Source organism: Monodon monoceros, unplaced genomic scaffold, assembly GCF_005190385.1.
Source record: "Monodon monoceros isolate NGI ecotype Baffin Bay Population unplaced genomic scaffold, NGI_Narwhal_1 Super_Scaffold_20, whole genome shotgun sequence".
NCBI lineage: Eukaryota > Metazoa > Chordata > Mammalia > Artiodactyla > Monodontidae > Monodon > Monodon monoceros.
The window spans coordinates 9288662-9302024 of NW_021703777.1; the positions used below are offsets into that span (position 1 = coordinate 9288662).

The following is a 13363-nucleotide window of genomic DNA, read 5'->3' on the forward strand; positions in this document are numbered from 1 at the left end:
GGAAGGGAATTAATAAGGGTGGATTGATTTCATTTGTGCTTGATTTTACTTGTGCTTGATTTTACTGCAAAATACATTCATTATGGTTAAGATATTTGAAGAAGTAGCGCAATATCCACCATGTGAGTAAGGCCTCAGCTGAAGGTAGTCGTTATGATGAAAAGAAAGAAGAGGAAGAAATAGGAGTGTGAGGAATAGTAACAAGGAGAAAGAAGGGTAGCGGGAGGAAGAGAAGAGAGTAAGTTATTGAAAGTATAGAAAACAAAGGAAAATATTTATATTTAAAAACATTTTCTAAACATATTTTTTAAATCAAGGAATCCTTTCTTCTGAAAAGTATTATATAGAGGTGTTTGTATCCTGCTATATATTCTGCAAAAAATTTAAATACCTGCAGTTACCTGAGTTACATACCTACAATACCTTAAAAATGTTAAGTTAAGGGAAAAGAAAACACCTTTAGTGAGAGCTGTCTCACAAACCGTTAAATGTACTAATATGATTCTACAGGTTTCATAGAGTGCTAAATGCAGCAACATTTAGGGACATAAATTCTTGTAGACTGTCGAGGCATAACTTGTTATTGCTCTGGAGATGTAAAACCACCCTCATTTTTAATTTATTTTTGTTAATGAACATTTTTTTAATGTGGTAGTGCATTTTACATGCTTCAGCACTTATGCTTCCCTTTAAAAAATATTTTTCAAGAAGCAGTTAATCGTCTAGGCTCTACTTCTCCTAGGAGAACGCTGAACAGTAACACAGTGAACACAGATGTGCCTTCATTAGAAGAAAAATACCACACTGAACAGATAACATAGGAATCAGTCTCATGCCCTGAATTGGAAGAGCAGGTGAGTCACGTTACTACAAATAATACATTAATAAATGTCCAGATACATTAATGTCCAGATAAATAGCATTAATCTGGACATATAATTATAAAAAGTGCTTTTTTTGTAGGTAACCTAATGATATAGCTGTATGATCAGATTTTATCAAGTTGTATTTCTAAAAGACCTAAGTTAATGCATAATCCTTAAAAATTTAGATATGAGTCACATTTAAGCAGATGCTCACTGTTTACAGTCAATGCTCATATATGTTTACATATAAAGGATATAGACCCTTAGAGGTTTTATAACTTGACATCTAAATATCAAAAAGTTCAAACACCTATCTTTCTTTAGATGGATTTTTCGAGAAGAAATTTCCCAAGTGTGTGCTTGCTTTGAGCAGTCAATAACACCCTGACCTATTTTGAGGCTGTTGTTTTATGCAGGATATGGATAAAAATAGAACTGCCTAAAAAAATTTGTGACATTAAAATATTGAGTGAAATATGTACAGTAGCATAACTACTTGAGTTCAGGAAGAATCATGATTCAATTTAAACTTGCTGATTGTCTGCTTCTAATTGGTATCTCCCCTAAGTAGTAGCCCCAGGGTGTGGACCAAACATATAATTTAACTTTTCCAACATACACTGCTTCTGCAAGACAGTACATTATCTTCTTTATTTAGGCATTTTACTTGAACATACGATTTCAAAACCAAAAAATTAGTGTTTTGATGTCAACTAAATACAAAAGTAAATAATTTAGAAATTGACTAGAAAATTATGTTTTCTTTCACCTGTCAAGTCTCAAGATTAAAAAGAAATGATAGAACTGTAAGTTTTTATTTTTATGGTTCTCAGGAAAGGAATATATATATATATCCACTGTGTTATTTCCATGAGCAGAGACTCTGAAATATATAGGTGGCATAAATATTTTTAATGATGTCCATATGAATCTGGGAAAGCATTTAAGACTTCTGAGTGCTCAATCTTATTTTAAATTAGTAATAAAAATAAAAAATAAAATGTGTAAAGATAGTTTCACACATTTAATGTTTATTAAAATAATACCCCCAAATGAAAGGTTATTTGAATACTAGAAAATTAGCAAATATTTATTAAACACAAAGAATGGAATAATTATTTTGCCACCATTTGCCTAACAAAGTTTATATAGTTAAGCAAGATATATTTTTTAGAACTCAGGCCAGATGTTAACATTTGATAGGAATCCTTCCCTGAAAATCCACCCTTTAAATTTGGATTATTTATACCTATGTTATGTAATACAAAACCTCCTATTTTGCACCTACTGTAGCCCTTTCACACAGTTTTGTAATTGTTTATTTATTTATTTGTCTTTCCGAATATATTCTCAGCTCTTTGGGCTATAACTTTTATTTCTCTATATCCATGGTTTAGTACTCTGCTTAGCATATTGCCAATGTTTAATTAAAGTTTGTGAATATTTCATTATTCACCTTTGTATTAGCTGCTGGCACATAGTAGGCACTCAATAAACATTTGTGGACTGAATGAATAAATGAACGAATGCCATCTGCTTTTAGATTTACTGTGAAGACACATTTCTCAATTATCACATGCCTCATAAATACTGAGATTAATTAGAAAACATCCCATACAAAATCTTTTAAAAGTTTTTATAAAATGACAAGTATCTGTTTTTGTTTTTCAGAATAGTGAGTGAAGGTAGTGTTGAAACCCTCTCTGTCTCCTGTTTTACTTCTTGTATGTGTTTCTATCATGCTTTTATTCTATGACTTATTCTTCATTTAACAAATATTTATTAAGGGTCACTATAAACAATGTACCTCTCTAGGTACAGGGGGATGGGAGGCATGGGGAGTGGGGAAACAGAAACACCCCTGTCCTCATTATCTTTTATTTTAGTGGGGAAAACAGACAATAAGCAAAAATAAGTACATACAATATGCATTGTTTTAGAGATAAATGCTAAGGAAAAATAAAGCTGGCAAGGGGGCTCAGAAATGGATGTGAGCATGTGTGTGGAGTGGAGTAACTATTTTAGATGCAATGGCAGAGAAGGCTTCAATGAAGTGACATTTGAGCAAAGTCCGAAAGAAAGTAAGGAAGTTCTCCTGCATGAATCCAGGAAGAGAATCCACAGAGAGAAGTGCAACAGCAAATAGTGGTGGTGGTACGGGGTCATGGTGAGGGAGATTATGATATGCAGGGCCTATAGGCCATTTTAACAACTTTTACTCTCTGTGAGATGGGATGCCATTGTAGGATTTTGAGCAGAACAGTGGCGTGATCTGACTTAGATTTTAACATGCCAGTTCTGCCCACTGTTTTGAGAATATGAGGGACAAAGGTAAGGTAGAGATCAGAAGGCTATCACAGGGCTTCCCTGGTGGCGCAGTGGTTGAGAATCCACCTGCCAATGCAGGGGACATGGGTTCGAGCCCTGGTCTGGGAAGATCCCACATGCCGCGGAGCAACTAGGCCTGTGAGCCACAACTACTGAGCCGGCGCGTCTGGAGCTTGTGCTCTGCAACAAGAGAGGCCGCGATAGTGAGAGGCCCGCGAACCGCGATGAAGAGTGGCCCCCACTTGCCACAATAAGAGAAAGCCCTCGCACAGAAACGAAGACCCAACGCAGCAAAAATAAATAAATAAATAAATTAATTAATTAAAAAAAAAAGAAGAAGGCTATCACAGTTACCTAGGTGAAAGATGATGGTGGCTTAAACTGGGTTATACAGTGAAAGTTTTGAGAAGTGGTTGGAATACTCTATATAATGTGAGCATAAAGTCAGCAGGATTTGCTGACATGTTAGATGCGCATTGTAAGAGAAAAAGAGAACTAGGAATGACCCGAAGGTCTTCAACACAAACAATTGCAAGAATAGAAGTTGCCATTGGCCATGATGGGGAAGACTGCATACAGAACAGGTTTTCAGAAGAATTCAGAGGCTTTGTATATTTTTAAGCTTGAGATGCTTCTATAAACGAGCAGAGATGTCAAGTTGAAAGTCAGACATGGGTTAGGAGTTCAGGGCTAGAGATACAAACGTGGATGTCATAAGCATTCAGATGGTACTAAAACTCTGAGCCTAAGTGAGATCACCAAAGAAATGAGTATAAAAAGAAAACAAAAGTTTGTCTTGTGTCTTGGAACGTTCCAAATGCAGAGGTCATCGAGGTGAGTCGAATAAAAACAGGGGACTGTGGTGTCCCAGAAGCCAAATGGAAGAAATGTTTCAAATGGAAGGAAATGACTAAAATTATCATGTTAATTTAAGATTTAGTCACTTTGACTCTTCTCTTTCCTGACCTTCTACATCTAGTCCTCAGTACTCCTTTGGTTTTTTTCTACAAAATATATTCATGTAAGTGTGAGTCCCAACAGAAAGGCAGAACCAATATGAGTGATATGGGATAAGGAATTTATTATAGGGATCAGACCTTATGCAACTGTGGGAGTTGGGCAGAAGTCTATGGAAGTCTGTTGCCACTGCTCTAATGGTGGACTTAAAGTCATTGAGAAATGGCAGGTGGGAAGAAAAGTTGTGTGGACTGGTGGTCAGCTGGGACAGACTGGAATCCTCAGGATAAACTGGATTTCCAAAAGACAATCTCTACCCACATCAGCTAAGACAAACTGTATAAAGTGTACCCCTAAAAGACCATCTCTGCCTACATCTGTCTCTTGCTACCTCCAGTTTCAACATTACAAGGGATATGCAGATAGCGATATGCAGAAAGAACCTTTACAATGGACCTCCCACGAACTTGTACCACACACTCTGAGAGGGTAAAGGAGATCTGGCAGGAGTTGAGGGAGCTGGAGGTGTAGCTGCCGCCCCAAACTAAACAAGGTGAGCTAGCAGATCAAGGAGCATGAGCTAGAAGACCACCTGGTTCCCTACACTGTTCTTTAGCACATAACATAGCTGCTGCCTCATTTCTCCCTTCCAAATCTCATGAAGACTTCTCTTTTGGCCAACCTTAGTGCAGAACCATATCAGGAAGGGAATTCTGGGAAATACAATTCCAGTTTTAGCTACATCAACACAGTACAAAGTCACTCCAATTCAAAATCTACAAAAGTAAAATGAGGACTGAGAATTAACTATTGTAATCATTTGCTGTAATATGTCTCCTGTTGGACTGTTATTTCCTTGAAAGCAAGGAGTAACTGCTTTTATACCCTTTTTGTTCCACAGTACATTGTATTCTAATTATTTGTTTCTATGACTATCTCAATTGCAAGAATTTCCCCTCAATTTTGGTATCCCTAATATTTAGTTTGTTTAACATCTGCAATACAAATCTGCTGAATGACTAAAATCCCTTCACATTTACTTTCTTATGATTCTAAGTAAAGATGTTTTATAGATACTAAAGAACACAAGATTGGTGAGAAATTAGCACGGTAAATCTAGATTTTCAAATTATTCTCATGTATCCCGTTAGTGAAATGCTCCTTCAGTATGCCTAAACTGACTCTCGGCCTGTCACTTTTATCTTGGTTTTCTAGAAAAAAAATCAATATGTCACTTGTTGATGCATGACTACATAAATGATTGTGATTTATTTATGTAGGAATTCTCTCCATTCAGGACTACTTGTGGAGTTATTTCATGACGAGTTTTGCTTTTCTCCCCTCTTTTATTTTTATCCTTTCAGATTATTGTTCAGTATTTACTTCCTATGATTCGACCTTGTACCATAAACATCTGATGACCAAAATCTCATGTTATATTTCAGAGATGTGACATTCTATTGGCTGGAACTTCCACCCGTAAACATGCTACAATATACGGAGAAAACATTATAAGAAGAAAACTAATTAACTAATAAATATTTATTAATGAGTCCAAAAGGTAAATATGGTGATACAAAGTACTTTATCTCATTCCCAACATCAGTTAAAGCTCTTGGGGAGAGCTGAGTTTATTCTGAGGTTTCTTGTATCTTCCACAGTCTTGACCTTTGCTATGGTCTGAACATTTGTGTTCTCCCAAAATTCACATGTTGAAGTCCTAATGCCCAATGTAATAGTACTAGGAGTTGGGGTTTTGGAGGTGCTTAGGTCATGAGGGTCCACCCTCATGAATGAAATTAGTGTTCTTATAAAGGAGACTCCACAGAAATCCCTTGCTGCTTCCATCATGAGAGGATACTGTTAGAAGGCACTGTTTATGAATCAGGAAGAGACCTCTCACCAGAACATGACTATACTGGTTCCTTGATCTTGGACTTCCCAGTCTCCAGAGCTATGAGCAATAAATTCCTGTTGTTTATAAGCCACCTAGTCTATTGTATTTTATTACAACAGCTGAACCGACTAAGACAACCTGCTGTGGTGTTGCATCAGAGCTCACCACACTGTTTCATATGACTGAATAGTACTTGGTTGAGTGGCTACAGTGAAGCCTGCAACCTTCATTTTTAAAGTCAAGTCAGAAGAAAGATAACATACAAAAGGTTGAGAATGGTATGGAGGAAAACAAAGGCTCCTGAAGGAATAATGAACAATAAGGCTTCACCATGACATACAATTTTCAGGAAATGATAAAGAGAATAAAACGTCAGTCATATGCACCACCCCTTGTGTCACTTGAGGACACATTATTTTGCTTCTACTAGGCCCTGATATGATAAGTAAATAAAGTCATGGGCCCACCATTGGCTTATAGTCTAGTGGGAGTGTTTTCTCTGGTCGGCAGAAGAAGTTAAAGATTTGAAGCATGAGGATATAAGCTGCTGTTGCTGGCTTGAAGATGGAGGGAGGCACACGTAAAAGAAGAAGAGATCTCAGCTGTATAACTGCAAGAAACTGAATTCTGTCAACAACCAGAAAGAGCTGGGAAGTTGATTTGTGCCGCAGAGCCCCTAGATGAGAACTCAGTCTGGCTAACACCTTGATTTCAGGCTTGTGATAATAAGCAGAGAACTAGCCACACCTTGCCAGAATTTTGACCTGCAAAACTGTGAACTAATAAATTGCTACTTATTTTAAGCCACTATGTTTGCAGTAGTTTGGTGTGCAGCAATAAAAATTAATACAGCTTGTTTCTGCTCCACATGGCTGGCTGGAGTAGATAGATTTGGAGCTGGAGATCTATTACCAAAATGGCTCACTTACATGGCTGGCAAATTGGTGCTGGTTTTATGTGGAGTCTGTCAGATTGTGCTGAGGGATAAAAGGCATCGGTTCCTCTCCACGTGGGCCTTTCCATAGTTTGCATGGCTTCTGTACAGCAGGTGATTAGCTTCTATGAGCAACAGTCCCTGGGAACAAGGATAAAGTAAGTGGCAATTTTATGACCTAGGCTAGGAAATTACATAACATCGCTTTCACCATATTCTAGTGGTGGCAGTCACAAAAGTCTGCTCAGGTTTAAGAGGAAGGGACATAATCCTTAACACTCCATCACAACAGTTTCAATGTCGTACTGTAAGAAGTACATAAAAATGAGATGGAATATTTTGTATTTGAAACATATAATTACATACTGATTTAATGACTCACTCCTATCTCAATACCCATTTTGTTTGTTAAAATGTTAACATTTGAAGGAAACTTGTAAGTGATAACAGTACAAAGAAAAGCATCATTGCACCAAAGGTAAGTCAGGGATGTGAATGTGTGTGGATATATAAGTCCCATAATGACAAATGTCAAGAACACATGCTAACTTTAAATTTCTAGAAAATATTCAAGATGTTATGGAGAGTGAAAATAAAAACTAAGATCTATTTGAGTGTTAATGTGTTATTTTAAGTTTAAACTATGTTGTTAACTTGATTTATGCTACCACTGATTTCTTGAGCACTTGTTCAATATATAGCAATATGTAGCATTAACCATAGTTACATCTCCTACGTTGCATATTTTGGTTTGTATTTTATGTAAATGCTATGAAACCAGGAAAACTATTATATAATATTTAGGCAACTTTTTCATTACAGAATTAAGCACTCACTTAGGTTTATTTTTTCCCAGAAAGTGAATAAAATTCAATGTATTTTTATATACAGAATATAATGATGAGTAAATATAAAGCAATAATATTAGTCCTCAGCAGATCTAGACTGAATAGAAATATATAAATTATTCCTCTTCATCTTCTACATTTGGATGATTAAAAAATAATTGAATCTCATTACTGTGTGAACAAGACATAAGGAAACCACAATTAAATTTATGATAGCATATGCATTCATTACTTCAGTTAAAATTATGGTAAACAGTGTATAGATTTGGCAAAATAAACATTATTTCCACTTTGTGTAACTTCCTAAGGGTAGAATTTCACAACATAAGAGAAGCTTTATATAAGTGACAAAGGCTAGGAAATGCATTTTTCACATTTTAATTACAATTCACGTGTCTGTATCTCCTGCTGTGATGTTTTGTTAAAAAGACATCTCATTTGTGAAACTGCCAGTACAGAAATTGACAGATGTCAAGACCAGTTTCCAACCTGCTTAAGTAACGGTTTAATATGGTTTAGATTATTTTATTAGCATTGTCTATTTTTACTATATATCTAAATAGTAAAGAGTACTATTACAATTTTGTTATAGTTCTTCTATTGTTATAATTAGATTTATTTATATGAGTCACAGATTTATTGTTACAGTTTCAGATTTTATCAGTATACTATTTTTAGAGATGATTTAACTGATGATCTCTCTAAAAAATGTGTCAAGTTCTATTTATTTTAATGAAATGCCTACAAATGCATAGATGCCTAGGAACAATCATGATAGAAGAACTCACATGTCCAGTGAAAAAAATCACTTTGATAGATGTAACTCATAGACATCAACAAATGAACCATTAACTGGGTTAAATATTTTTAAAAAAATATTGCAGTCAGAACAAAACAAGTATTCAAACATGAAAATTACCTCATATGAAGATGAGAAATCCTGAGATCATTTTCTGTAAGACCTCATTGATCACATCTGGAAATAGAAACAAAGATAAGGAAATTATATACACGGAAAAGTTTCTACTGGTGAATCTGCTTATAAAGACTCCTTTGGTTTTATGTTGATAAACATTATTTTACATACAGTTTATCTCCCTTAACAGAGAGACATAAATTCAGAGAACATCAGTGTTGACATTAATTCTCCCCTCCTTCTGCCACCTCAACTTTTTTCAGCCCTCTAACTGGATATTCTCCTCTGAAAATTAAGGATTTCCTCAGTTGCTGGGTAAGCGATGCCTCTCCACATCATCTGCTTTCCACCCCTTCAGCCCATGGGCTTAGAATTAGATCGATTTGTAAACCTGGGATATGGTAGCCCAGTGACAAGGACAGTGACATGCTTTCACCTTAATAGTCTTGCTACCACATCTGCTCCATGGGACGAATCCTTGGTGTCTGTGTAGTTCCCAGATCAAAGACAGCTCATGCAGTGAGTATTTTGACCCAGTCATCTGGGCTTCGCTTCTGGAGAGGATTCCTCTCTGAAATCCTGGGCAGTTGACCTGCTTGCCCTTTTAGTTTCCTCCACAGAGCAAGGGCAATGATGGATCCTGCTGTTCTGTCACCGGGCAGAATTTCTGCTGCAAAAGGACAATTTACCAAGTGTAGGAGTCATTACCAGATTTCTGAAAAATAATTCTGTCTTAATTTTTTTCTGCTAGTGCCCTGTCTACCTGACAGGTTGCCCCAGTTAAGAGAGTTTTTCACATTAAAATAGACTTTTTCCTGTGCTCTCTGGACCCCTGGATCCCAAACTGCAGTTGAGTCTTTTCTCCTCTCTCCTGTCCCACACTTTCTTACCCGTCCTTGATCTTGAAACCAGTGCAAATTTCAGCCTCAATCTCCATTCGAGGCTTCTGTTGCTATAAGGTACTCATAATGTCACCTTAATTTTACAACAGTTGTCACAAAAATATATTTTACCTTTAAGTAATATGGAAAAAATCCAAAATGTTAATACCATATTCAAAAAAAATTTTTTTTCATTTCCTTTATGCTATTAGGATAAAGCAAAGGGGAGAAGTGGTCTTCATTTAACTTTCTTCATATTGACTGGATAATCATGATAGAGTATGAAGTAAATCAAGGGGTGATAAAATAACTAGGACAGAAAAAATGCAACTTAAAATTTTTTTCTGATACTTCATCTACAAACATTGTTTTGCAAATGTTTTAAAGTCAATTCATTTTCTAAAACATCTTATGACTTTTATTATGATAGTAGTAGGGGTAGGAATGAAAAATTATCTCCCTTATTTCCCTAGGCACTCATTTTACTTTTTAGGTACCACTACTGAAAATTTCTAATTTGGCTCATCACTTCAGTGGGAATTCAGTGCACATAAGGGGCACATATGTAATTGGCAACCTAATTTTTCTGCTTTCATCAAATGGTACAATGCCAAATCTTCATTGAAGTTGCCAGTTAAACGCACTTGGAACCAAACAGCAGCAAGCATAAGAGATGAAAATGAACAAACTGGAAAGAGTCATTAACTTTCTGTTTTCCTATCACAACACAAATTGTATCAGGAAAATGTAGCAAAGTGGGAAATTCTACTTGAAACACTAAGCAATCTTAAAAGAGAATAATTCATTTACTTAACTTCTGAAATGTTGTTCATTATAATTTATAAGTGGGGTTTCGGGTACAGATTTTTTTTCAACCAAAAATATGAAATAGTTAAAATGAATCAACTTCTCAGAAGTGTATTTTAGGTTATATATTCTCATATGGCTTATTGGTCCAGTGTGTATGAATTCTGGCCTTTATTTGGCAAGCAAAATTGTTATAAAATTAAGGAAGGAATGTTGGCTTTACTTAATACCTTAATGAATAAAGGCAATTGACAGATTTTCATGGTTCTCACTAATTATGAATGCAACTGAGTGTGAAAATTACAATCAGTTGTGGTTACCAAAAGTGCCCTTGAAATATCTGGTCTAATGTATAATTCTGAACTGTGTAATATAGAGTCATTATTAAATTACCATTATTGGTGACAATTAAATAGAGAACTGGGACAATAAAAACACCAAAAACTTGCCAATATGATTGAGCATCCTCCTTAAAGGTGAAAAACTTTTTTCTTTAATGCCTATTTATAGCTCTTAAATAAACTACATATTTATTTGCTAGGTTCAAAGTTCAGATCAGGAATATGTCTTCTAACAAAATTTCATTTTGCAGTGATAGCAGGATTCCTTTAGTAAGGACTTCAGGGAAGAGTTTCCTGACTTTTTTCATCTATAAATCCAAGTAGTAAGGGCTTTTTAAATCCTTACCTAACCCTAAAATGGTGGACAGTTTTGTAAACCGTTCTTGCATTAGAAAAAAGAGGGAAGTAGAAGGAAAATGCTGAGGGGTTGTAGATCAGCTTACTCCATAATTATTGAAAGCTATAAAGAAACTGTTAAGACTCTCAACTAAGCCAGGTGGTCTGAATGGGAGGGAGTATGGACAGTAGTGTAAGGCAGACTTCGGTTGAATTCCAGGTGCACCACTTAATTTGTTCTTCGCATTTTTTTTTTTTTTTATCGGTATACGGGCCTCTCACTGTTGTGGCCTCTCCCGTTGCGGAGCACAGGCTCCGGACGCGCAAGCTCAGCAGCTCCACGGCACGTGGGATCCTCGCGGACCGGGGCGTGAACCCGCATCCCCTGCATCGGCAGGCGGATTCCCAACCACTGCGCCACCAGGGAAGCCCTGCACCACTTAATTTGTACGAGACCTAATGTTAACTACCTATCCTCCCCAAACCTGACTTTCCAGATCTACAAAATTGAAGAAATGGTAATAGCTTTTTCACAGGGCCTACACACATTGAATCTCAACATCCTTTGTTAGTATATCCATTTAACAATGCTTGATCAAGGGAGCTGTATTTTTATGTTATTGATATATTTGTCCACTAGTCCCAACTTTGCTGCCCTTTTTTGATTATATACTTAAGCCACTTTTAATGGCTTCTAAACTCTTTGTATGAGACATGGAAGAATTAGGGCAAAAGAAAATTGACGGTAAAGGTAAAATATATGGAGAACATATTATGAGCTGGCATACACCAAAAACCTGAGGACATAGCAGTGGATATAGCTACTAATAAAGAGAGAAGATACAATAACTGAGTTGTCAGCCCTAGCCTCCTAGATGTTCTTAATTTCCTTTTGTCACGTTTATGAAAAAAAAGTTTTCCACAGTTGTCACCCCAAAGCAGGGTTGTCCCCATACCAAAATCCACATCGACCACTAATACTCATTCAAAAAGTACACCTTGCTTTTACACTCAATATATTTACATTTCAGAAGTCAGACTATGACCAGATTATTTAGAACGCACACACACACACACACACACACACACACACAAACTTGAAAGAAGCATAGATTGCTTGATTCCTGGAAGCTGTTTGCCAATACAGTAGTGCATCAGATCACAAAGACCCTACAATCTGGGCAGGAGGCTCGTTAGAGGGTAAGGGAGGTAAAGTCAGGTGCCCAAACTTAGAACTGGGGATGTATTTTCTATCTAGAAATGGTCCTACAAGCCACCAAAATTGGTTAAAAAATGTTTCCAACACACACACACAGAGTTAAATGCACTCCATCTGTTTATTGCCTGCTAAAGACATAAATATACAGGAGTGGAGATAAAGAAGGGGATGAATGGGAGAGTTCAGGACCCAGGGCAAATCTAAATGGAAATGAGGCAGTGCAATAGGAGAAAGGACCAAGGGAAAATAAACTAGGTAAGCAACAGCACCGTGCATCAGAAGTCTTCTCCACCACTAAACTGGCAAAATATCTCTAGAGGGCCATCAGCCAAGTGATGTCAAAATGGTAACTGGTTCTGTTTGTAATCCCTGTGTTGTTGAGGACCTTATGTGCAGGAACACAAGTTCCACTCCAGGCCACAGTCCCAATGCTTCCATTATCCTACAGAAGAACTGAGTGCTGTAAATATTTGTTGGGAGGTGTCATCTGTTAAGAGAAAGGAAGCCAGGTTTCTTGCTGCCTTTGAGGTAAGAGATGTGTCAGGATGTGAATAGCCTGGGTGAGAAGGAAAAGAGGAGGAAGCCTCACAGTTTTCTCCCTGAGAGGTGGAAGAGAAAGAAAATAGCATCGGTGGTTTGGAGAGAAAAGATACAGTGCATTTTCAGCATTACCGGGGCCCCTTCGCAGAGCTTCAGATTCTCCCTCTCTAACACTTTTGACCTGCCAATGCACTTGGACTCGACGCACTCATGAGGATGGGCTGAGTGCAAAGCCAAGTCAGCACGACAGGATACGGCTTCCCCTAAAATGAAAACTCAGCAACGGGCCAGCAGTGGGTGTGCGCGCGTTAATGCAAGAGTATGCGTGCGTGGCAACCCGCGGCCTCAGTTGGCCGGGCGCCGTCCTCGGAGCCATCCACGCCCCGCCCCAGTTTAACCCCTCCCTCCGCCCCAGTTTAACTCCTCCCCCGCTCCGCTCCTATAAAAGCTGCGCTCGCCGCCGCCCTCCTTAGTCAGGGAGCGCGGCCTAGCC

General features: G+C 37.3%; 1 long non-coding RNA gene across 1 annotated transcript; it reads right to left on the bottom strand.

The window, feature by feature from the left end:
* Positions 1-6995: 6995 nt before the first annotated feature.
* Positions 6996-9309, bottom strand: LOC114902588. The gene is made up of 3 exons (XR_003795549.1): positions 9183-9309; positions 8750-8806; positions 6996-7123 (listed from the first exon to the last, which is right to left on the bottom strand). It is a non-coding gene; the product is annotated as an uncharacterized LOC114902588 (long non-coding RNA).
* Between the last annotated feature and the right edge of the window lie 4054 nt (positions 9310-13363).